Source organism: Felis catus, chromosome F1 (genome assembly GCF_018350175.1).
Source record: "Felis catus isolate Fca126 chromosome F1, F.catus_Fca126_mat1.0, whole genome shotgun sequence".
Lineage (NCBI taxonomy): Eukaryota > Metazoa > Chordata > Mammalia > Carnivora > Felidae > Felis > Felis catus.
Window position 1 is genome coordinate 68,200,368 of NC_058384.1, and position 23,345 is coordinate 68,223,712.

At 64.0% G+C, this 23,345-nt stretch overlaps 1 protein-coding gene and 1 long non-coding RNA gene across 2 annotated transcripts in view; one reads left to right on the top strand and one right to left on the bottom strand.

Moving 5' to 3' along the window:
- Positions 1-23,345, top strand: part of KCNN3 (potassium calcium-activated channel subfamily N member 3) — a 119,444-nt gene that overhangs the window by 9,502 nt on the left and 86,597 nt on the right.
- Positions 15,821-21,705, bottom strand: LOC123382710. Its single transcript, XR_006591491.1, has 3 exons — positions 20,455-21,705; positions 17,865-18,127; positions 15,821-17,767 (listed from the first exon to the last, which is right to left on the bottom strand). It is a non-coding gene; the product is annotated as an uncharacterized LOC123382710 (long non-coding RNA).

The window sequence follows — 23,345 nt, forward strand, 5'->3', positions numbered from 1 at the left end:
CCTGCGTGGGGCACGTTTCCCCCCACGGGGCTACTTGGTGGCGACGTAACAAGAGTTGCGTTCTGAGTGGGGCCCCGGCAGCGCTAAATGGACAGCACGCAAGTGATGCGCGAAATAACACGCACATGGGCACCTGCTATTTTGAGGCCGATTGCCCGCCTGAAAGGTCGCTCCCCCGGGGGCTGGTCTGGCTGGTGTCGGCCCTGGAGAGCGCCCGGGCCCCGGGCCGGTGGGCGGCACCCGTGGGAATCGTGGTCTGGTTCGGCTTGAACTCTTAGATGGAGGAGCCCAGCAGGCTGGCGGCCGTCCTGGGGCAGCCCGCGGGGAGCGGGGGCCGGCCTGGGGCAGCCCCTCGCTGCCGGGTGACCGTGAGGCCGGCGCCTCAGACTCTGCCGGCCTCGCGTTCCCCGTGTGCACGTGGGGCGAGCGTGCTCGTGGCCCGGCGGCCTCGTGGCCCCCCGCCCACCACCCCGCCCCCGGTGGCCCACGAGGGGAGTCCTTCCTGGCCGGGCGCCTGCTTGGCTGCATCCTCGCAGGGATTTGTGCAGAGCTGTTCTCCTTTGTGAGAAGGTTCCTGCTTTTGACGAACTGGGGCTTAGCCACGTTTTCTCTTTTCTGGCCTCTACTGGGTCGGGGGTCGGCTTGCTCAGCCAGTGCCCGAACAGGCCCCCACGTGGCAGTGCCGGGAGCCGCTGACCGAGGTGATGTCGCCTTCCTCCAAGATGAGGGCTCGGGCGGGGTGCGCCACCCTGGGTCGGGCCACTGCCTTTGGAGGGGCTCCGAGTGGCCGTGTTGTTGGTGGCGTGAAGGGGGGCCCCGGGGGAGCCGGTGGCTACCTGGCCGGAGTGGAGCCTGTAAGCCGGACAGCCACGTTCCACGGCCCTGCAGGTGTGCTGGCCTGGGTGGCTGTGGCCCCTGCCCACCTCCGTGAGGGGGGCGGAGCAGGGGCCACGCTCCTCCTCGCAGGACGGCGAGGCCCAGGGAAGTTGTGAGACTTGTCCGAGGCCTCTCGGCGTGGCCAGAGGCCAGGGCGAGGCTGGGGCCCAGGACACCTGCTACAGGGAGGCCCTGTTCCAGCTCCCAGGACTGCGGGGGTCCGCGCCCGTAAGCACCGCGTGAGCCACGGGGGACTCTCCTCTGGAATGTGTTGCTCTCCCCCGACTCCTCCTGAAACAGCTCAGCCTTCCACCACGGATCTGTCCAGCTGTGTGGCCTTGATCAGTGGCCTCTGTCTGGAAAGTGGGACTGTAATTCCTTTTGCTGAGGCTGGAGGTGGGCGATTCAGCATGGCTTAGACCTGGCCCCAGGGGGCTCCTAGGCCCGCGCAGGTCTCCGAGGCCTGCTTTTTCTTCCCGGAGCCCAGTGGCCACGGGATCCCACGGGATCCCTCAGCTGGTCCCGTGACTCCCTGCCCTCCCGCTCTGGGCTGGACCAGACGTTGTCACTGCTCCCGGAGTGTGGCGGTGCTGAGCCGGAAGGAAGGACGTTCGGCATGAGACACAGACCCACAGACCGGGTCCGCCCTGCCCGCCGGTGAGGGGCAGGTGCCTCAAGGGGGGATGGAATGTCTGGAGCCGAGTGCAAGTCCGGGGTGGAGGCTGGGTCCCGAGGGTCTCCTTGTGGCCGGGCAGGGCCGCCTGTAACGTTCCTGTCCAGCAGCTCAGAGGAACATGAGTCTTATTCAGGAGGGAAGCAACGCAGTCTTATTCAGGAGTGAAGACGAGGCCAGACCGGGACATGACTCAGGGCTTTCCTGCCTCTTGTCTCATTCAGTCCTCACACAGCCCCCCCCCCCCCACGAGTGACAGATGGCCCGCCCGAGGCTCAGAGAGGTCAGGAGGCTTGCCCCGGGCCTCGCAGCCAGGAGGGAGTGGAGTTGTGGTCTGAACCCACGAGTGCCCTCAAAGCCCACCCCCCTGTGTGGCCACCTCGTGGCCTGGCCCTCTCAAGCCAAAGTGCTGCTCCTGGAGGCGTCCACCCCGCCAGCCTCCCCCTCCCTCCGGCCCAGGCCCTCCCGTGGGTGATTGGAGCTCGGGGGAGGGGGAGAGCCTTGGGTTTGGGAGTAGGGATTTGTTCACTTTCCAGGAGCCCCGGGAGGCTGGCAGGGCAGGCTGGGCTCTGGGGCCGAGGTCCCCCAGGGGGACAGTGTGTTCTTTCCCCGCGTTCCCGTCCCCTCTCTTGGGCTTCCTGGCTGTGCGTCTGTGCGGGGGAGGGGGGGTGGTCAGCCTCTGGAACCTCGGCCTCCAGACCTGGGGGTGGGGGTGCCGTGACTCCACCCTCGCCCGGAGGGGAAGGGCCCAACACTGTCATCGTGTGATCAGAAACGTCCAGACGCATGTGCTCACCAGAACCCAAATGGCAGGGCCGCCCCCCACCCCCTGCTGTCTCTGTGCAGCCACCCCCCTGCCTCGTCCCGTTCGTGGAGCCCCAGTTCGTGGCTCTCTCTCCTCGGTCCGTCCTGCCCATGTCTGTCCCAGGAACCCACCCGCTCCCTGCCCTCTGCTCCCTGACCCTCGGTCCCCAGTTGTAGCTGGCTCAGGAGGCCGACAGGTGCTGGTGTCCTGCTGGGCTCTGGGGTCCAGCACTGACCGAGCAAGACGTGGGGCTCACGGGCGGGCTGGGCGGGGCAGAAGCAGGTGCACGAGGCCTGCTGGGTCTCCGTTCCTGCCTGTCCTCCCCCTACCTCCCTGTCTCTCATGTGCCCGCAGCCGCCTCCCAGCCGGCCCTGCTGCGTACATTGTCCAGGAGAGCCTGGCCCCGAACACAGCAGATCTGGGTTTGAATCCTGCCTCCGTCACTGCCTGCGTGCATGGCTTTGGGCGAGTTGTCTTGGTGTTTCTATTCTTACCCTTGGGGGTTAATCAGAAGCCCTCTTTCTGGGGCAACTGTGAGGATTGAATGGCACACCCCACAAGCAGAGCACGTGATGTGGTTTGGGCCCGCGCTGAGTGCCAGTCGGGAGTGCAGGTGCAGAGGACGTCCCCGCGCTGGGGTGGGGAGGCTTGTCTCCCGGCCTTGGTTTTGTCATCTGGCAAATGGGAGAGGTGAGGATGTGGCTGGAACAGCCACTCCGGTGGGGAGGTGAGGCCCAGGGAGTGAGCCGGGGAGGCTGGGGTTCCCCGAGCTGGTCCTCTTCCGAGACCCCCTGTCCCGGGAGTGAAAGCCTGCGAAGGCATTGTGGCTAAGTGGATTTTGTCACTCGGGAAGCAGCTGAGAGAGACAGGCCCTTCTGGCCAGCCTCCCTCCCTGCTGCCTCCTCCCTGCAGGCCAGCCCTTGGCATGAGGCCTGCTCACTCCTGAGCTCTCCTAGCAGCAGGGATTTAATTACTATAATGTAAGTAGCCGTGGCTTGAGGCCTTTTGGTGGAAGGGAAACAGATTTGTCTTCTCACTGGGAGAATAAAAATCGATGGGAAGGAAAGGACATGTACCTTCCTGGGGCGGTGGGGGGGGAGGGGGGCGCGTGTGCGGTTCAAGGACCCTTGCTACTTGGTTTTTGCCTTCCGTGGCGGCCAGGCCGCCTCTGTTTCCCCCGTGATCCTGGGAACAGATCAGCCTACCACACGAGAGCCTACTATGTGCTAGCACTGCCCCTGAGAAATTTGCAGCTGAGTAGGCACCCCAGCAGGCAAACAGATAACTCTGTGCATTTGGCGGATGTGGTTGAACGTCTATCATGGGCCAGATTGTTGGAGGCTCTGCAGACAGAGCGGGGAAACCACAGCAGACAGAAAGACCAGCCTCCGGGAACTTACATTTCAGTAGGTGAAACTGACAGTACACTGTGTAATATACCTACGAGCTCCGTTAGATGGTGTTAAATGCCCTGAAGAAACGCAAAGCTGGGTGGGGAGGCAGAGAGGGCCTCCCCAGAGGTGACAAGTGATGAGGGGTCTTCCGGAGCTGAAAGAGGAGGAGGAAAGAGGCCGGGGCGGGGCCACATCTGAGCGTCTGACGGCCACGCCCGTGTAGACCGAAGTCGGGCCACGTCTGGAACTTCACACCGTCCGGGAGCCGTGTTAGAGAAGGTGAAAGGGAAATTTGAAATTCACGTTAATGTTCTTTTATTTAACCCGATATGGTAAAAATATTACCACTTCAACACATAATCAATGGAAGGAATTGCTGAGACAGTTAATTTCTCCTTTTCCTACCGTGTCTTTGAAACCCGGTGTGCGTCTTGCAGCACCCTCGGTGGGGCACAGGTCTTCAGAGGAAGTCCCAGACCTGCTTTTAGAGTTCAAAATTTGTGGCTAAAAAAGACTTGCGCACCCAAGTTGTTGCAGATAGGTCTACAAGTTTTCCAATAAATGAATGGACCGTCGATTTTCAATGTAAATTATCGGAAATGAAATATACTTAGAAATCCTGTTGCACTGGCCACGTTGCCAGGCTCAGTGGTCTTGTGGCCGGCGTCCATCTTGTGGGAATTGGCTCTTCCCCCGGGTGAGGTGGGGTCTCTGAGGGGCGTCGTGAGGTCTGACATACATTTTAATAGGATCCCTCTGGCCACAGAGTTGGGAACAGAGGAGGGGGTGGGGCAAAGGGACCCAGGCAAGGCCGCTGGCCACGTGAGGGTCGTGGTGCTTTGGATGGGGGCGGGACCAGCGGGAGGGTGAGACATGGTTGGATCCTTGGAAAGTTGGGGATTGGATGTGGGGTGTGGTAGTGTTGGGGAAGGGGCGGCGGGGAGACAGAGGGGAGTCAGGAGAGGGCCAAACAAATGTGAGAAGACTGGGGGGAAGGTGGGATTTGGGGCTGGACTGAGGTTTGAGGTGGTCAGGGGGTGGCAGCCCCAGAGGTGGTCGGAGGTCACAGGACGTGCCCAGGGTGTGGAAGGCTCTGCCTGGGCCCCTGCGCCGTGGCGGATGGATGGCTCCTGCTGTTCGTTCCAGGGGACGGTTCGTGGCCGCCGGCCACATTTCAACAGCATTCACGTCAGTTCTCTGTTCCTCCAGCACCACCACGATCACGGGTCGGAGGCCACGGGAGGTCGCTGGGGTCTTTCTGGGCCAGAACCATGCTTCAAGGTCAGGTTTCCCTGCCCTAGGCTGACCCCAGAGCAGTTCGATGAATGAATGGGTCCTGAGCGGTGGAAAGCACCCCTAGCATGGCCGAGATCTGCGTTTCTAATTTTCCCGCGCATCACCTGACCAGGGCGTGGGGCGGGATTAGGGAGAGGACTCACCGTGGCAGGGCCTGCCAGCCTTGCGCTCACTGCCATGTAGCCCAGTGTCCAGGGCTCTCTGGGACCATGCACGGGGCCGCCATACCTGCCCCCTGACGGCTGGGTGGGTGGGGGGGACTCGGGGCCTCCTCGCTCCTAAGGCCTCCTCCGTCGGTCTACGCGTGCCGGGACCTGGGCCTGGAGGGCGAGGGTCTCAGGACCTGCGGACCGGGGCCACTCTGCTCCGGCAGCCCAGGCCCGCTGGGACCCTGAGCCTTGTCGGCCGTGGGACTTTGGTGATTTAACGTTGGGGTCTGTCCACGTGGAGAAGGGGGTGACGGTGCCTGTCTTGCCGTTTTGTGAGGCGGTGTTGACACAGGACCTGACTCGGCGACCGGACACTTAGGAAGGACTGGCCCTCGGCCCTTCCTCCTTCCAGGGCGGCCGGTTCGTTCCCCATCGATGGGGAGAGTGAATAGCGCCCCCCATGACACCTGGGACCCAGCCCCCTGCCTCTAGGTCAGGGCTGCCCAACTGCGGTGACTTTGCTCCCCAGGGGCACCCTCAGCGGTGCCTGCTGACATCATCATCGGTTGTTGCGAGTCGGGGAGGGGTGTTACATCTCGAGGGGCGGTGGCTGGTGGACATCCCACCACACGCCACACTGTCCCCACAACAGGAATCGCCCGGCCCCACATGTCACAGAGGTTGGGAGACCCTGCTTTGGGGGACTGGCCCTCCCCGGCTCTCGGGCGAGAACCGGTCGATGCTGCGTCGGACCCTCGCGACACCCTCTGCTCAGTGGCTCTGGCCGGGGCGGGAAGGCCCGGGTCAACACTGGCCTCAGTGGGCGTTTCCTTGTTCCTAGCGTCTCACGGCCTCCCCACAGGCCAGGTCAGGTCCGTAAGTGGGACAGTCTCTGAAGCCACCTGGGGCCAGGAGCCGCTCGGCCAGCTGCGACGTGCTGACCAGAGGCCATGGGACTGACTGTAGACTTTCTGCCCCAGCCCCGAATGACACTTCGGGGGAGGGAGAGCCCAGGACGCCCCTGCCCCCGCGAGGCTGCACGGTGTCCTCCCAGACCTGCTCCATCCGGCCTCTTGTTTCGCATTTCCTTGAGCACGTGGGGCTGGTCTCCATCTGGGACACGGAGTTTGCAGGAAAACGCAGGGCCATTATTTCTGTGCCGCGTGAGCGGGCGACAGAGCTGGGTGAGCAGACCTCGCAGGGGAGAGTAGGGTGCGCCGGCCCCGGGCATTGCTAGGATCCTTCTGGGCTACCCCGTGGCCACGACGGGAGATGAGTGTTGCTCTGAGCTCAAGACCCCCAGGAGAGGCAGGGCTTGCAGCCAGGGAAGGGTCCGCACCAACATGTTGAGGGGCTGAGGACCCTCTACCGGGCAGCCTTTCACTGACGCCCGCTCTCTGCCGGACACTGGTCTCGGAGGGGGACGCAGGCGGACAGCACGTGGTCTGGGATGGTCAGGCCGCAGCAGGCGGGCACCGGTGGCAGGTACAGCGCCCGTGCCTCTTCGTGTCTGGAGGCTTCTTGGAGGAAGTGAGGGCTGGGCTGGGCTGTGAAGGACGGTAAGGCTTTGTGGGACAAAGGAGAAGGGACAGTCTGGCTGAGGCCCGAAGCCAAGAGTTCCGGGTGTTCGGGTGTTCTCAGGGAGGGGCGGAGGACGTGGGTTTTTCCAGAAGTGTTGGGAACAGAAGGCTGGAAAGGGGCGTGGAAGCCGGTCACGGGGCCTTGCCCAGCAGGCACTCGGGTCTAAAGGCTCAGAGAGGGAGGGAAGGCCTTTGAGCGGCACAGCACTGTGGCCAAGCCACGGCAGGCCCGTAGGAGGGCCGAAGCAGGAGGCTGGCCGGGAGGGCCCTGCCGTGGTTCCAGGGAGGAAGTCGGGGCCGAAGCAGGCTGCGGTGGGGGCAGGCGGTGTGGGCTCCCCCCCCACCCCCGTCTCCGCCCCGAGTACCCCGGTTGTACGTGCAGGTCGCTGCGGGCTGTCCCTTCTCCGCTGAGAGCCCGCTCGGCCTAGAGAGTAGCCACCAGCCCGGCGTCGCCCCCTCCTGCTTGTTTTCACAGCCCCGGGCGTGCCAGGTCGCAGCCCGGCTGGTGGGCTGTGTGGCCGGGCGAGCACCTCCGTCCCTGTGCCCGTGAAATGGGGTAGTGATGCCCGCAGGGTGGTCGTGGAGAACGCAGGTGCAACGTTCTTCGCCCAATAAACGGCCACCATGTTTCAGCCGTGAGAGGTGGTGACAGACTGGCTGTGATGAGGTGGGTGGGGCAGGACTGTGTCGCCTTTATTGTTTTTAATTTCTTTTTAAATTTGTTTTGAGACAGAGAGAGAGAGGGGGGGGAAAAGTGGGGCTCACCTGAAGCGGGGCTCAAACTCACAAACTGTGACCTGATCGTGACCCGAGCCGAAGTCAGATGGTTAACAAGTGAGCCCCCAGGCGTCCTGGACTGTGTCACCTTTAAAACAGACACAGGTCGGGAAGGGGTTGCGATGCGGAGTTTTGTCTTGGATGTGTGGGCTCTGAGGGGCTGGGGGATCCCAGGAGGATGTCCGGCAGGAATCGGGGCCACGCCGGGGTCTTCTGCTGGCGTGGTTCACTTCCCTCGGAGTCAGCGCTCCAGAACCCCGGCCACACCGCCGGCCAGCCCAGCGTGGTGCCCGGGAGCGGGGTCGGCACGGCCAGCCCGGGCTGAGTCCCGAGGGGCGAGGGCCCTGGCTTTGGGATCAATAGCCTGATATCCAGGCCGGTTCTGCCCCTCTCTGTCTGTGCGACCCGGACAGACACGCGGGTTCTCTGCAGGGCAGTGTGGACGTCACGTGGATCCCCTGGGGTGAGGGGTGTCGGTCGCCCCACGGTGCCCGGCACAGAGGTGGGGCGGGGGCAGGGAGGGGTGGCCTGTGAGGAGAACCCAGGGCACAGGGTGGTGGGGGGGTCAGGGGGCGTGAAGGTGTCAGGCAAACCGGGCCTCACCTCGGGCTCTGCCCTTATTACCAGGATGGCTTTGCGCCTCTGTGTCTCCACCCGTGTGTGGGGGGGGGGCGGGGCCAAGGACCGGGTTGGGTCTGGGGGCCACTGTGATGCCTGCCTCTGGGCACGGTGACAGTGATGGGTCTGGGTGGATAAGCGCCGGGACGTACTGAGGCCTAGTTCACACGCATCCCTCCTATGGGGCCCACAGTGGGCAGATCGGGCAGGACTGCCCTGAGGGGCGGCCTGAGGACTGCGGGGGGGGGGGGGGGGGGGGGGAGGGGAGGGGCTGTACCACCCGCCTGTGCTGGGCAGGGGGAGGCGGTGGCTCTTGGGCTGGGCTTCCCCTCTGCTCTTCTCCTTGGCTGCCTCTCCAGAAATGAGACCTGGCCCGTGTGGACAAGTTGCATGGGCAGGGGTGGGGCGGGGGTGGGGCAGTGCAGACGGCCAGGGGGAACGTCTTCTGCAGAGAGGGTGAAAAATGGGGGCGCCTGGGCAGCTCAGGTCATGATCTCACGGTCTGTGAGTTCGAGCCCCGCCTCGGGCTCTGTGCTGACAGCTCGGAGCCTGGAGCCCCCTTCGGATTCTGTGTCTCCCTCTCTCTCGGCCCCTCCCCCGCTCCTGCTCTGTCTCTCTATCAAAAATAAATAAACATTAAAAAAATTAAAAAAAACCAAAACAACTAAGTCAAAGTCAGTCTGCCTTTTATTGTTACCACGTTCCAACTCTTCTAGATAAGGTCGGTGATAAAATTCTCCCGGAGAATTCTCCCTCCTCCCGCGCTGTCTGTGTGGAGATAGTCCAGGAGAGGGAAACTGGCGGGGGCGCAGGGGCAGTGGAGGTGATATGGAGACTGGGCGTTCACGACCTCGCAGGGAGGAGGGCAGGGCAGGGGTGAGGCATGTGGGGTGCGGGTGGCTGCCGTGAGCTGGGGCCACACGGGCCCTCAGACGTGGCCAGGACTTGGGACAAGGGTGTGTCCCACCTGCCAGGTTCCAGAAGGAAAGCCCCAGCTGGGCGGCCGCTGTCTCCCGAGGAGGGGCGACAGGAGACAGGCTGGGGCCCACATTTTCCCACCTTGCATAACAGGGCGTGCGTGAAGATCTAAATGAGCACTTTCAGAGTTTTATTACCGTGATTTAAACAGCGTTGTGGGAGGGCCCACGTGGAAGGATTATGGGAGCTTCTCTCTAGACTGGATAGGCTCAGCGGACGTGGGGGGTGGGGTGGGGAGGGTGTCCCCGGGCTGGCGAGGCGCTGGGCCCCGGGACCGTGTGCTCGGCCTCTCTTCTGCCTGAACCCTCGGAGGCTCTTTGCCAGAGACAGCAAGGCGTGGTCTGCTCTGGAGCCTGACACCGCGGTCCCGCTCTGCCTGAGGCACACGTGTGTCAGTCACTGGGGGCCTCAGTGCACCTGTGTGACTGCCTGAGGGGGGTGAGACCCCCCCGCTTCTGGGCCTGCTCCCCAATGCAGGTGCATCTGGTTCCATCTGGAGCCCATTTGAAGCCAGTGGGTGGGTGAGCGGCCAGGCTGCACTGAGACCGTTGGCCCTTCCCAGAAGCTCGTGGCGCATGGCGATGTGGGCAGGATGTGGAGGAGAGGGTGGGGTGTGGTGTAGGAAGGGGCAAGCAGGTTCCATCAGGGGTCTGCCCTGAACGATTGGCATTACTGCCCGAAGGGCTGTGTTGAGAAGGATTCAAGGTGTGAGCTTGGTGGGGAGAGTGTGGTGATTGATTTGTGATGTCTGTCCTGGGCAAGGAGGGATGCAGGGGTGGGAAGGGGTCCGCCCCCTACCCCTGTGCAGTGGAAGCCGCGTGAGGGGCCCGTGCTTGATCCTGGTGAGCAGCTGCCCCTCTCTGGGGCCAGCCTCCTGAGCCGCAGGGCGGGGTAAGGACGAGCTGCAGGGTGGGATAGGGAGGAGCCGCAGGGTGGGGTAAGGATGAACCACAGGGTGGGGTAGGGAGGAGCCGCAGGGTGGGGTAAGGAGGTTGCCCTTCCAGCATGACGGGGGACCAACGGAGAGGGCGGAGTGAGAGCACTTTGCGAAGAATAAGCAGCGATTCAAGCCCAGGCTGGGGCCCCCATTGTTGCCCAACCACCCAGGGACCCAAGATGACCTGATGATGGTCCCATCCGCCCTCTCTGCCTTCTCTGCCCCCTGGGACCAGACTGCTCTCCGGTGGAGTGAGAGGCGCACCTGACGGGGGGGGGGGGGCCCTTCCTACCTCCGCCAAGGTGTCAACAGAGTGGCCGTCCCGAGACCCCAGGGAAACCCCCCCACTTAACATTCTGGGACTTCACGTTGAATGAGGAAAGGACAGGGGATCTCTCGCCGTGATCCTTACTCTCCGTTAAAGGTAGCAAAATTGCTTTATAGGCTCTAAAAGCCTGACGAGACCGTAAGTTTAATATGCATGATTATGCAAATCTGTGCCGGCACCTGATTTGCATCCTGGGGGGCCTGGAGGAGCGTGGGGAGCGTGAGGGTGGGGGGCTGTGTATCTCTCGGCCCCTGTGCCTTCCCTGCTGGCCCCTCTGTCCCCCTGCCCTCAGCCCAGCGGGCCTCTCACGTGCAGGGGCTTCATGGACCCCCAGCCACCCCTCACGCACACACAGCTTTCCCTGAGAGTCCCCGGGGGCCACCGCGTCTCTGAGCGGCCGTGTCTGCCGTCTGCATCATAGGCTTTCCTGGGGCGCTGCGGGCAGTGTGGCCGAGAGCCCCTCGTTGATGTCCCCGGCTGCCCCCTGGGCACCTCCGGGCATCGCTTCCCAGGGTCTCTGCCCCTGGCTGCGAAGCGGGCCCTGCCACCTGCTCTTCCCGTCCTGGGCCCTCGCCCAGCCCCGGGCTGCAGGCTTTCTGGCACCGGGAGGGCAGCTCCGTGTCCCGGAGAAGGGGGTCTGCACGGCGGCCACAGGGCGAGCCCAGCCGGGGAGTGGGCATCTAGCTCCCGCAGAGGCTGAGCAGGTTGTCGGGGCCGCGTACACAGTAGGCGCCGAGCTTTGCGGGCCGGGGCCCTGCTCGGCGTGCCGACCATGGACACGGAACGGGGCTCGTGGCCCCATTTACCGACCTCCCCGTGGAGCGGCCGGCCCTGTGCAGAGCCCCTCTCTACACGCGCCATCGCATTTACAGTCACCGCACTTCACGCCGTGTAGACTCTAAGCGCCAGCGGGGTTCCCCCCCTCGATGACCAGGAGGGGGGGCATCCTGACCCTGATGCTTTGCTGCCTCTGCTGACACCAGACCCTTCCCTTGAGGGTCTTCCTGGTGAAAGAGGCGTGAGCACATGGTGGGTGACGCGTGCAAGGAGAGAGGTTTGGACCAGGAACAGAGTGGCACAGACAGGAAGTCACGGAGGCCCAGGGAAGGTCACAGAGGGTGGCCCTGAGCCCCGTGGGGATACCAGACGCTGCGTGGCACCCGGGAAGAAGCCAGCACAGGGCGCGGGTCGGCGGCCTGGAGGGGAGCGGGGGGCTTTCAGGCGGGTGGGGTGACTCCAGATGTCGGGTCCATTCGGCCCCACGCGGGGGGCAGTACTTGGTGGGGTGGGGCCGGCCTCCTGCCACCAGCCCTGCTCAGGGGGTCAGTCTGGGCAGGTGTGGGGTGTGACCCCCAGGGGCTCCTGTCCTGGGGCTGTAGGGTCAGCAGGTGCACTGGGCTCCCCAGCCTGGCCAGGCCCCCCTGAGGGCCGGGGGTTTGCCTGCAGGAGGCCACACGTGTTCCTATACCTACACCTGCTCAGACGCAGGAGTGGGGGACCTGGGGTTCAGAGAGGGAAGTGATGTGCCCCGAGAAACACAGCCAGCGGAGAGGCCGACTGACCCCGGGCTTTTGGTCTGAGCCTTCCGGTCCCTCCCTCACTTACTGGCTCCCCAGCCTCCCTTCTCCTCCTCACCTGCCTCCCTGCCCTCCTCCTCCTCACCTGCCTGGGACTCACCCACACACCTACTTTTCAGTGTTTCCCTCCCATATCCCCCTGCTCTCAGGCCAGGCTTTGTTCTGGAGAGAACTGAAGTGGGCTGCCCCACACCCCCCAGGGCCGCCCGCAGGGTCCTGGTCCTGGGGAAGCCTCGATGGGTGGGAGGGGTGGGGGCGGAGGGGGGACAGTGGCTGCAGAAATTTGGAGTTTGGGGGGCCCCGTGCTGGAGTCACAGACGTGTGCATTGGATCCCGACTCCATCAGCACCGGCTGTGTGACCCGAGACTTAACTTCCCTGAGTATCAGTTTCCTTGTTCAGCGGGGGTAATAGTCACACCCCCCTCGGTGGGTTCCAGACGGCTACATTTTGGAATCACCCGGATCTTTCCGGTGCTGACGCTTCCAGCTCCTTCTAGCTCCTGCCCTGTTTATGGGTCGGGGTGCAGCCCCGGGTGTCAGGGTTTTTAGAAGCCCCGCCCCCGACACGACCGTCAGCTGCCTGAGGCGCAGGTGTGCGGGGTTGAGGGCGGTAACGCGGTCCCGGGGAGGACCCAGCCAGGGGAGGGGATTACTTTTTCATTCTTCCCCCTGCCTCTCATTCTGCTTGGCGTGGGGTCTGGAGGGAGAGGAAGCGTTTGCCCCGAGGCCTGACCCTGAAGTGTCTGTCCACGGCCGCCGTTACTAGACAAGTCCCTCCAGGGTGACTTAGCCTGGTGTCCCCGTGAGTCTCCTCCTGGTGGCTTTGGGGATGGGACGCCGGTCCCCACACGGCCTCCGGGGCCTGCGGCTACCTGGTCTGGCACCGGGCAGGGCGTCAGGGGGACACAGTGGGGGCGGGGCTCGGGCGGTTTGAGGCTCTGCGGGCCTGGGGGAGCGCAGACCCTCAGCCGTCCCTCAGCCCCGGGACGTTGAGTCTGCTGCTTTGGGAGCAAGAGGGGGCCTGCAGCCAGCCGGGGCTCTCGTCCCTCAAACAGCTCCTCACTCAGCTTCCCTCGAGTGACAAACACTGGATTTAGCTCTGGGGCCCCTGAGGGGGCGGTCGGGGTTCCCTGCCTGGGGCGGCTCCTCCGTGATGTCACCCACCACGTCCCTGCCTTCTCTCCTGGCCACAAACCCTACTTGGCAAATGCCTTTGATCTGTTTCTTTTTACCCCCCCACAACAGTGGGGCTTTTAATAGCAAGGCCTTTTGGATCTCTAACCAATCGGTCACCAAATCCTATCCAAAGTGCACTCAGTATAGATGCTTTCATGAAATATATCACCTTTAAGCCAGTGTAAACCCGTGGAATTTGCACACTTCTTTCACAGCATCTCTACAAACTTCACGATATTGAAATCGCCACCCAGTGACCTTTTGGGAAATACTAGATAAATTACAAGAGACCAAGAGGCCGACCAAACAGGGAAACACAGTTTCCAGCGCCGTTCCCTCCGACTGTCAGGCTGACTCCCGGGGCGCCTCCCGCAGGAGCAGCCGGCGGGTCTGAGGGGCAGGTCTGGACGTGGCCGTCCGCACGGCGTGCCGTCTGCTCTCCGCCACCCAAACACTCCCGCCGGCGGCCGGGACCGCGGAGGAAAGGCTCAGATGCGCGGCTGTGGGTCTGCCCCAGGCACCTTGCCGGGTGGCAGCGGAGCCTGGCTGAGCACAGTGACCCTCCCGCGGAGCCGTGGGGTCTGGGCCACCCTCTTTGTGCGCAGGTCGGGTGCTGGGCACCGTCCTCCCTCCCAGTGGGTGGTGGCGGGGACGCACAGCAGGTGTGACGCCCGGTTCCTACCTCGTGTAGGGACACGGGACGTGGAAGGGAAAAGGTGTGCAATCACAGCTCAGGGCCCCCAAGGGGTCTCCTTTGGGTTGTGGGGGCCTCTCCTGTTCCGGCGCCCACTGGCGGAGCGCACGTCACCACCCGGCCTCCGGAGGGCGCCGATCGCGGCTCTCTCTGTGGCAGTAGCCGCGTGCTGGCGGGCTCATCTCGGGGACGAGTGGACTCGGCAGCCAGCGCACCTGCTCGGCCACCACCCTCTGTGACATGCGCCTGTCTCAGCCGAGGGGCCGCTGGGCCTTGCTGCCGTTTTCCCTGCGGGTGTACCACCTTGCTGTCCCCTTGGCTGTGGCCAGAGACCCCGCAGCGGTCATGCACAGGAGGGCGGGGGAGGGGGGCTGAGAGTGCTCCTGTCTGTCCCGTCTCCGGCTGCCCGAGCGCTCGCTCGCTTCTTAATTGGAAAATTAACTCCATGAACATTAATGGAGTTTTTCTCACACACCGGGCGCTGTGCTAAGTGCTGGAGGCCGGGGAGAAACCGAAAGATGACAAGAGTTCTGGTTCCTGCACTCGAAGAGCTCACGGCCTGCTCCGCGGTCCTTAATGCGCTCAGATGGTCTCCCCGGGAGGAGGCGGACAAGAGGAGGCCGCTCGGGAGGGTCGGGCAGCGGGGGCAGCGAGCCCACAGCTGGGTCTTGAAGGCCGGGAAGGGAAGGTCCGTGGCCTGAGTGAGGTGAGCAGGGGTCACATCATGCAGGTGCCGTGCTCAGGGGATCCAGCTTTCTCCTGAGGGCCCCGGGGAGCCACGGAGGGATTTGGGCCGAGGGGCGGCACATTAGCGTTTGCTATGAACAACGTGGAGTGTATGTGGTTCGCAGAAGGAGTGCAGGGGTCTCTGGAGCTGGACTCCAGATCTAGACCCAGCAGCTCGGGGACCTTGGCCAAGTCCTGGCTAGTGAGACCGGCCAGCTCCAGCGAGGACATTCTCCAGAGCCGTGACCCTTTGTTCCGTACGTGTCCATCCACCTCTGGCCACCTGGCCCATGTCTCCCAGCTGTCCCACACACTCCCAGCTGGTGGCAGCTGGACAGAGCCGGGTGACTTCCCCCAACCCCCGTGGCTCACGTCACCTGGCCCCTTACAGTTCCGCAGGGACGCTCCCCACACCCGCAGCCCAGGGCCCAGCTGGGCTTCTGCAGGGAGACAGTTGGTTCCCCTGGGCCCCCCGGCCCCCCGGCCCCCGGCCCCAGTGACATAACAGTGGACTGGGAGGGGCTGCCCGGAAGCTAGAGACACCTCGGAGTGACCTCGGTGCCTCTGGAGAGCTATCCTGCTCCTCCACGCCCACCTAGTTAAGGCTTGTCACCGTCTGCACTGGGTGCCGGGCCCCAGCCTCCAGTCTTCCTGCCCGGCCCCGAGCACCGTGCAGGGAGGACGGCTGTGGGGGAGGACGGGCTCTCCTCCACGAGCATCATCCCTCTGCTGTTGGTTAGCCCTGGCGTTGGCCCCACAGCTTCCCCAGGGCAAGGAGCCGGGTGGGGGCTGCTTGGGGTCTCTGCTCACAGGTTATGCTTAGCGGCTGAGAGGATGGGTTCGGAACAAGTGGGTATCTGTTTAGTCAGTGAGATGAGGAAAGTAAAGGTGGCTCGGGACCCCCGCCCCCACCCCACCCTCCTGTCCCTGGACCCCCACCCCACCCCTCTGCCCCAGGACCTCCCCACCCCACCCCTCTGCCCCAAGACCACCCAACCCCCTGTCCCTGGACCCCCACCCCACCCGCTGCCCCAGGACCCTCCAATCCCCGTCCCTGGACCCCCCACCCCACCCCTCTGCCCCAGGACCCCCCACCCCCCTGTCCCTGGACCCCCACCCCACCCGCTGCCCCAGGATCCCCCACTCCTGTCCCTGGACCCCCACCCCACCCCTCTGCCCCAGGACCCCCCACCCCACCCTGTTCCCACCCCACCCCGGCCCCACCATAAGTGCACTTTACCACCTGGATGCTCAGACCTGTGATGGGGTAGTTCAGCTTGATTCTGCCTCCTTGGGAATTTGGCATGATATTTCATTCATTCATTCACTCATTCATTCATTCATTCATTCACTCATCAAGTACTTGAGTACCTACTCCTACGTGCCAGGCCCTGTGTGAGGTAATGGGACAGAGACAAATGGGACACAGACCCTCCACAGAAGAGTCTAGGGTCTGGGGTGACCGCCCACGGGAGCCCCGGGGCTGTGGAGCCTGGGGAGCTTATTCAGACCAGGAACCCTGAGCTGACGATCGTCACCTCTGTTCTTGGGACACAGGGCAATGGACACAGCGCAGGGGGGAGGCCACGTGGGTACGCAGAGCAAGGCAGGGCCGGGGAGGGGCACGTCCCTCCTCCCTTGCAGGGAGGAGGCAGCAAGCGCTCCAAGACGTGCCCCACTCAGCACCCCAGACCCCGCTGTGGCTCATAGCCATGGCCACCCAGAACCCACAGAAGGACAGGCCCACGTGGTGGCTCAGCCCCACCCTGGCAAGTCGGCCATAGACCGCTCACTTCCTGCTTGGTGCCTCAGTTTCCCATCTGTAAAATGAGGCCCCTGGAGGGGGATCTTGGCGATCAGCTCGGGACTAACATCCTGGGCCCGGCGCAGGGCGCGGTAGACACGGGGCAGGGGGTCCTCGAGCGGGCGGCACCGTGTCCCCGTCCCCGTGTGAGCGACACCTCGAAGGGGCTGTGGGAGGCCTGCCGTCTCCTCGCTCTCCCAGCCCAGCACCGGACGCAGGGGTCTGGCCTCTACGTTTGCCTGTTTTTCTGGTGTGGACGTATTCTTCTCCGAGTTTCTGGTTTTGCTTTTTCTTTCTGTCAGTGAGAGATGCTCAAGGTACAGGATGAGTCTGCACGGCAGACGTGACTGCTCCCGGGCAGACCTGCCTCCAAGCGCCCGCACACGCTGTTCTGCCTGCCTGGCGGCCGGCTGCCCGCCCGCTGAAGCCCGGGGGTCATGTTCCCAAGGGTCCCACACAGGTCACACTCATGGGCCTGTACAGAAAACAACGTTGGGAGATTTGGGGCCCCCGCCTGTGTGACCTCGGGGAATTGTGCAAATATCCCAAGCCTCAGTTTTCCCATCTCTGAGATGGGAGTGGCTCTCCCTGCCTCCCCGAAATCAAATAGGAAACCAAATTAGGAAATACAAAAAATGCTTTGTAAGCAGGAGAACTCTAAGCAGATGCCCAGGACGCAAGTACTCGGTAGCAGATGCATTCTGATACTCGGTCCTCTCCAGAGTTACAGCCTCCTGGGTGCTGAGAAATTCAAGTCACCGAGGGCTCAGGCAGGCGTGAGATTGTCCGTAACAGATGGGGTCACCCGAAAGGGAGGCTGGGTAATCGAGGTTAACGCAGGCGCCGTGACACTGCCTCGCTGAAAACTGGGTCCGCTGATGATGCCGTGATCCAGACACGAGGCCTGTGCGGAGCCTGAGCAGGGCCCTGGCCGAGGTCTGCGAATCCCAGCTCTCCCCCCCCTCCCCCCCACCATGTGGTGGGTGTGGAGGCTGGGAGGTGTGGGCCGGAGGGGCAGGGCCGGCCCCCAAGTCTCTCAGACCCTGTGGCAGTGGATCGCACGACACTGTCCACACAGGGAAACACTGGTATCACGTTAATTGTTACTGTTCCTGTTGATGGTGGCGGGTGACGGGCGCACACCAGCCCCCGGCCCCAGGGTGCAAGCTCGCACAGACCGTAAACGCCGGGGCCCGGGAGCAGAGTGTTTCCACGTGCACTCTCTGGTCTTCTCACGGGAAGTCTGGAAGGAGAGGACTCTTCCTCTGCCTGGTGGGTGTTAAGGACAGTGACGGAACCGTACGGACGGCGTGGCCTGGCTTCCCGGGGGCCGGCCCCACGCGGAGGCGTCCGCTGGCTGGAGTCGGGGGCTCCGTGCCTGCGGAGACAATGAGCCGGCAGCCGTGGCTTCAGGTGAGTGGCGGCCAAGGGGCCACGGCCACGGGCAGCACGGAATCAGAAGGCTCTCGGCTTACCTCGTGATCTCAGCAAACCGCAATCACCCCGAGCCTCCCGTGTCCTCATTTGTCAAGTGGGGACCACAGTTGTGCTGAGGCTCGAGTGACGCCGGTGTGACAACGGTAGACTCAGGCCTGACGCGTACATCCTCGTAGAGTTTGAATCTGGGGTCAGTCCCTGGAAGAGCGCCCTGCGGGGACCGCGGGGTCCCCCCGCAGCAGCTCTGATGCGAACCCGCTGGGGCGGGTGAGCGCCCGCCTGAGGTCTGGGCTGCAAGTCCCTGCAGGAAGGAAGCGGATGCGATAAGCACCTAGAGGGGCTGAGACCCCCGGCTCCCCGAGGTGTGGCAGGCCGTCTGGGCGGCGGGACCCCGGCTCTGCACACACGGGCGGGAGGCTCCGGGCTGACGGCTCCTCCGACCACGTTGGTGCCAGAGAGAGGGGGCAGGAGGACGCGGGAAAGTCGGTGGGTGCCGCCTCCGTCCGCGCCGGCCTGCACACGCAAATGCTGGGACTCACGCAGCCCAGCCGGTCCCTGCACGGCCATCCCTCCACGTCCGTGCAGCGTCCCGTGCGCAGGAAGAAGAACCCAGAAGAGGGGTCTCTATGTTGGGGACTAGAGCTTGTTTTAGTCCCCTCGGCCACCTTATGGTGCAGAACTTTACTTATTTTCCAGAAGTTATTTCTCTGATTTGCCCTGAAACAGCCTCGGCAGGAACACCTGCTCCCCAGACGGGGTCGGTCCCCGCAGACGGATGGCAGTGAGTCACACAGGGTCCTGCCCGACAGGCGGGCGACAGGCGGGTGGGGCAAACACTGGCCCAGCTTCTGGAGACAGGGCCGGGTTAGCGCTTTCTGCTACGGCTGTGTGGCCTTGGGCGGGACAGAGCCCCTCTCTGGGCCTCACTTTCCTGGCCTGGAGTGGGGTGGGGGGCAGCTCGCCTAGAAGGCCCCTCCAGCTGAGTCCCAGCATCTGGCCGAGGACCTGCTGCCTTCGTGCCCCGGGGGGACGTGGCCGTGGAGGTGCCCTCAGCGTCCTGCTCCCGGCTGCCTGGGTGCTCAGGGGGCGCACGGACAGGCTCTTCCCTAGCTGGGAGGCTCCAGAACGGCCTTCAGGCAGGCTGCGGAGCCTGCGGGCGGTTGTTTTTCTCACCATATGGGATTCCTGGGCGTCTTAAAATTTTCATTCGGCCCAGACATTGCTAGGCTCGGGATGGTTCTACCCTGTGTGGGGGCGGAGATGGTTCGCCTCCGGGCACCAGGCTGGCAGTGGGGTTCCCTGATGGGGCTGGAAGGGGATGTGAGCCTCTGGTGTAGGCAGAGGCAAGATCACAGGGCAGAGGAGGGACGAGAGGGCAGGGAGGTGAGGCTGAGGTGAGGGGCACAGGCGGGTCCGTAGGCCTCACTTGGCATTTTTGAAACCAAAACCCGCTCCCGTGCCTGCCGGGAGACGCGGCCCGTCCACCGGAGGTGAACTGACTGGCTCATTGCAACTGGCTTCCAGAGCCGCTGTGGAGGGGCCGCGAGTCTGGCCCGCTACCTGGGCGGACGGGAGGCGACAGGCCCGGCCCGGGCACGCTCGGTTCGAGCTGGGAGCCCAGCACACACACAGCTTCCTGCAGGGCAAGGTGCTTTCTTGCTGTTTTATTGGTTTGGGGCCAGATAGGTTTTAATAAGAGCAAATAAAACGACTTCAAAGCCAGCCACACAGAATGCACAGTTATCTGTTTCACACATTCTGGAACACATAAGAAGACAGGGGCTCCTGCCGGCCTGAAGAAACATGGGGACCACGGCCTTGGTGGGGGCGCCGTGCCCGTCTGCAGGGGAAGCCCTCACGGTGACAGGGACAGGAGACAGAGTGGGGCTCTGCCGCACGCCGGCACAGAAGGGTCAAGTGGCTTTCTGTAACTCAGGGCCCGGGGCTGCCGGGACCAACCGGGCACATGTGCCCCTCCCGACAGGCCTTCCCAAGACGCCCCTGGTGGCGGGTGAGCACCTGTCAACGCGGGAGGAGGCTGTCACGGCCCGGAGCGCTCGCCTCCTCACGGGCAGCGGGGAAGGAAGGGTAACGAGGGGCACAGTGTTTATGGGAGAAGGAGGCAGAGCCGCCGGGTGAGAAAGCGGGAGGTGGCGTCCAGGACGGGGTGGCCCGGGAGGCCCCAGCACCCAGGTTCTGAGCTCAACACAGGCTGGCGTTTGATGGGGGCTGAGCCGGCCTCTTGGGCCTCTGCGTCCTCACACAGAGCGAAGCGTGGCGACTAGCTGATCTCCCAGGATGCCTCCAGGTGCGGCGTTCTGTGTTACAAGTGTGTGTCTAGGGGAGGGTGTTGAGAGTGAGGCCTTTTGGCACGGGCGTCTGCGACGCCACAGTCAGAGCAAGGCTTCACCCCAGGACAGCACTCCAGAAGGCCGAATCCAGGTCTCTGAAACAGAGCCTTCCAAAGTAGAGATGGGTGGCCTTGATAGGGAGTGAGTTCCCTGTCCCTGGAGGTAGTCAAGCCGACTGAATGACCACGTGCTGGGACTCTTACAGAGAGGCCTGGGCTATTGAACTAGGCTTTTAAGTTTCCTTTTCACTCTTAGGTTCTGGGCCTCCACTACTTACTTATGTGTGCAGTTGCCCACTTGGCAGTGTCTCCTGCAGGCTGTGATGGTGGCCCCGGCTTTCCGGAATGTTCTTGTGTGCCTGGCACAGCAGCTCTCGTCCCTGGCTGCATATCAGAATCGAAATATTCAAAATTTAACATGTCAGGGTCCAGGCCTCACCAGCAGACACTCTGATTTAATTGTTCTGGAGTGAGTCCAGGGCCCTCGGGCCTAGATGGGTAGGGACTGTGGTGCCTGGTGGGTGAGCTTTCCTCCACCCCGTACTGCCTGATGGGGGTGGGGGGCGGAACCCCCAGGGTTTCACTCTGCCTTGCTGGAGGGCTCCAGTCTGAGGCCGTCTGGGCCCCTCCACACCCAGCCCCCCAGCAAACATCGGTGAGGTGCCGACTGTGTGTCTGGAAGAGTCGGGCCGTCCTCGGAGCGGTTGGAAAGACCCCGTCGTGCGCGTTTCCACCGGCCACGTGGCAAGCACGTAATATAAAATTTGATTGAATTGCACGGAATCTTTGCCAACGTTGTAAGTGGGGCAGGGAAATAAATTACAGACAAGCGGGCGGGAGAGAATTCATGATATGCCAGTTCCCCTGTGCTCAGACCTTGTAAAGGAAAGTATCTCCTTAATTGGAATTATGTTTGTGGCCTTGGGGGTGACCCATCTGACTTGATATTTCGGTGCCATAGTCTCCCAAGTGACCTTTTTCCCTTCCTTGGGGCGTCAGACAGCGGGAGAGCCAGGGCCCGGGGTGGGTCATTTCCTCCTAATTGGTGTCCTGGCCGTCACGCCGGCTTCGCTGAGCATCACACGGCCCCCTCCGCTCAGCCCCGAGTGTCCTTGTTGTCGACCGCGTGGTGTCCCTTACACGCCAGGTTCCATCCCCTTCTGGGAATGACAAGGCGGAGGCCACGGAGAAACGCTCCAGGCCAACTTGACTCGGTGGGTTTTATTCGCGGACGGCTGGCTTCCCTCACTGGCCACGTCCCCGCCTGCCCGCCCCACACCAGGCGGCCCGGCTGCACTTGCTGGGCTGGTGCAGACCCCCCGCCTGACCTGAGGCTGCTGGGGTCTGTTGTGACAGAAGGTGACCGAGGCTCAGCGGTGACGTGGCTGGGGCCCCGTCGGGGCAGGTGACACGGGGCTAACCCCAGCGGGAAGGCCTGGAAGGCGCCTTCTCATCCCTTCCGTCCTCCAGTCCCAGCGCTCCCCGGGGGGAGCCAGCACAGACCTTTGGTTCCTGCTTCCCACGCTGGAATCCAGCCTCCGCCTCCTCCTCCTCCTCCTCCTCCTCCTCCTCCTCCTCCTCCTCCTCGCTCAGGGCTGCTGGGCAAGCGTCCCGGGCCCCAGGGGGTCGCTCGGAGTCGCCCTAGCACCTGGCCGTGCAGCTCACAGTCAGCGTCGGCCGCCGCCCTCCCCTGCGCCCTGCTTCCTGTGTCCGGAAAGTCAGGGTGCAAGTGTCTGCTGCCTGACGCACCTCGCCACGTGCCCCCTTCCTTTGAATACGCCACGTTTGGCTGACACTTGTTGGCCTGCCGCGTGCCCGACCACACCCTCCACGCGCGGAGGTGAACAGATCGGAAACCCCGCCTCCCCCCCCCCCCCCCTCGGCTGGGGCATCCACCTTGAAGGTCGAGCCAGCGCACATCGGTGGGCAAACTGGCCTTCCCAGCGGAGGTGCGGCTGACCTGGCGACACGGGCGGTTCTGGGGCCCAGGCGGGCTGGGGGCCTGCTCGGTGCAGGGATCACCCCACATGGCATCTGGGTCGTGAACCGAGCAACACCCCAAGATTGAGGACGGGCGAGGGGCCGTCTTCCCGCCCGGCCCCCGTCAGCTGGCCCACAGCGTCCCTGCGGCATCTGGGTCCGAGAGGAGGGTGACCCGTGTGGCCTCGGCTCTGTGCTCCCGGGGAATATGTCTCACGCACCCGAGCCGCGGTGGGGGACCCGGAACAGGGAAGCGAGGGAGGCCGCAGGGGCTGAGCCCCCCATCCGGCCCGGGGGTCTGGTCAGACATGCCTTAGCCACCCCAGGACTCCCGGCGCAGAGCCGACCCGGGGCCTGTGTCCTCTGCGAGTCGCATCTCCGGGGAGAAGGTGCCGCGGGCACTCCTTGCCCCACGTTCAGGACATCGGCTCAGGGTCACGCCCCCTGGTCACGCCCCACGCTCAGGACGTCGGCTCAGGGCCACGTCCCCTGGTCACGCCCCACGCTCAGGACGTCGGCTCACGGTCACGTCCCCTGGTCACGCCCCACGTTCAGGGCGTGGGCTCAGGGTCACGCCCCGGTCGCTAGAGGGGCTGCCTGCAGGTATTTGTCCCGCCCCCCCCCCCCCCCCCCCCCCCCCGGCTTCTGCCAGTTTCTGACCGTCCCGGCCCAGCGTCTTCAGGCCCCGCTTACCTGCCCCTTCCTCGGCCAGGTGGGATCCAGGCTCAGCAGGCGGGGGGCGGCGGGCTGAGTACCCCGCACGGGGCCCGGCCGCGGCCAGGTGCTCAGCACGTGTGCCCAGTGTGACCGGAGGGCACGCATGTTCGGCCCTTTCTGAGCTGCCGGTGCCGGGGGCGCGTCCGGCTTCCGTTGGCGAAGGAGTCTGTCCCCGTGGCTCCTCTCGCTTCGCCCCATGCGTGCGGGTGCAGGTGCTGTGAGACCCGGCCTGCAGAGAAGGAGGCCAGAGAGCTTACGCGACAGGTCCAGTGTCCCACGGCCGGGGGGTGGCAGAGCCGGGACTTGAATTCTGGTCTTTCGAACTTTCGGAGGCTCGTGAGGACCTTCTCTGTCCGCGGCCTTGTTCTGTCGAGAAGACGGCGCGGGCGACGTTGCTGCTGACCGCTGCTCACCGTCCGGTCAGGTACAGAGGTGGGAAAAGGGACGAGGGCAGACGTGCTGGGGTGGCCCC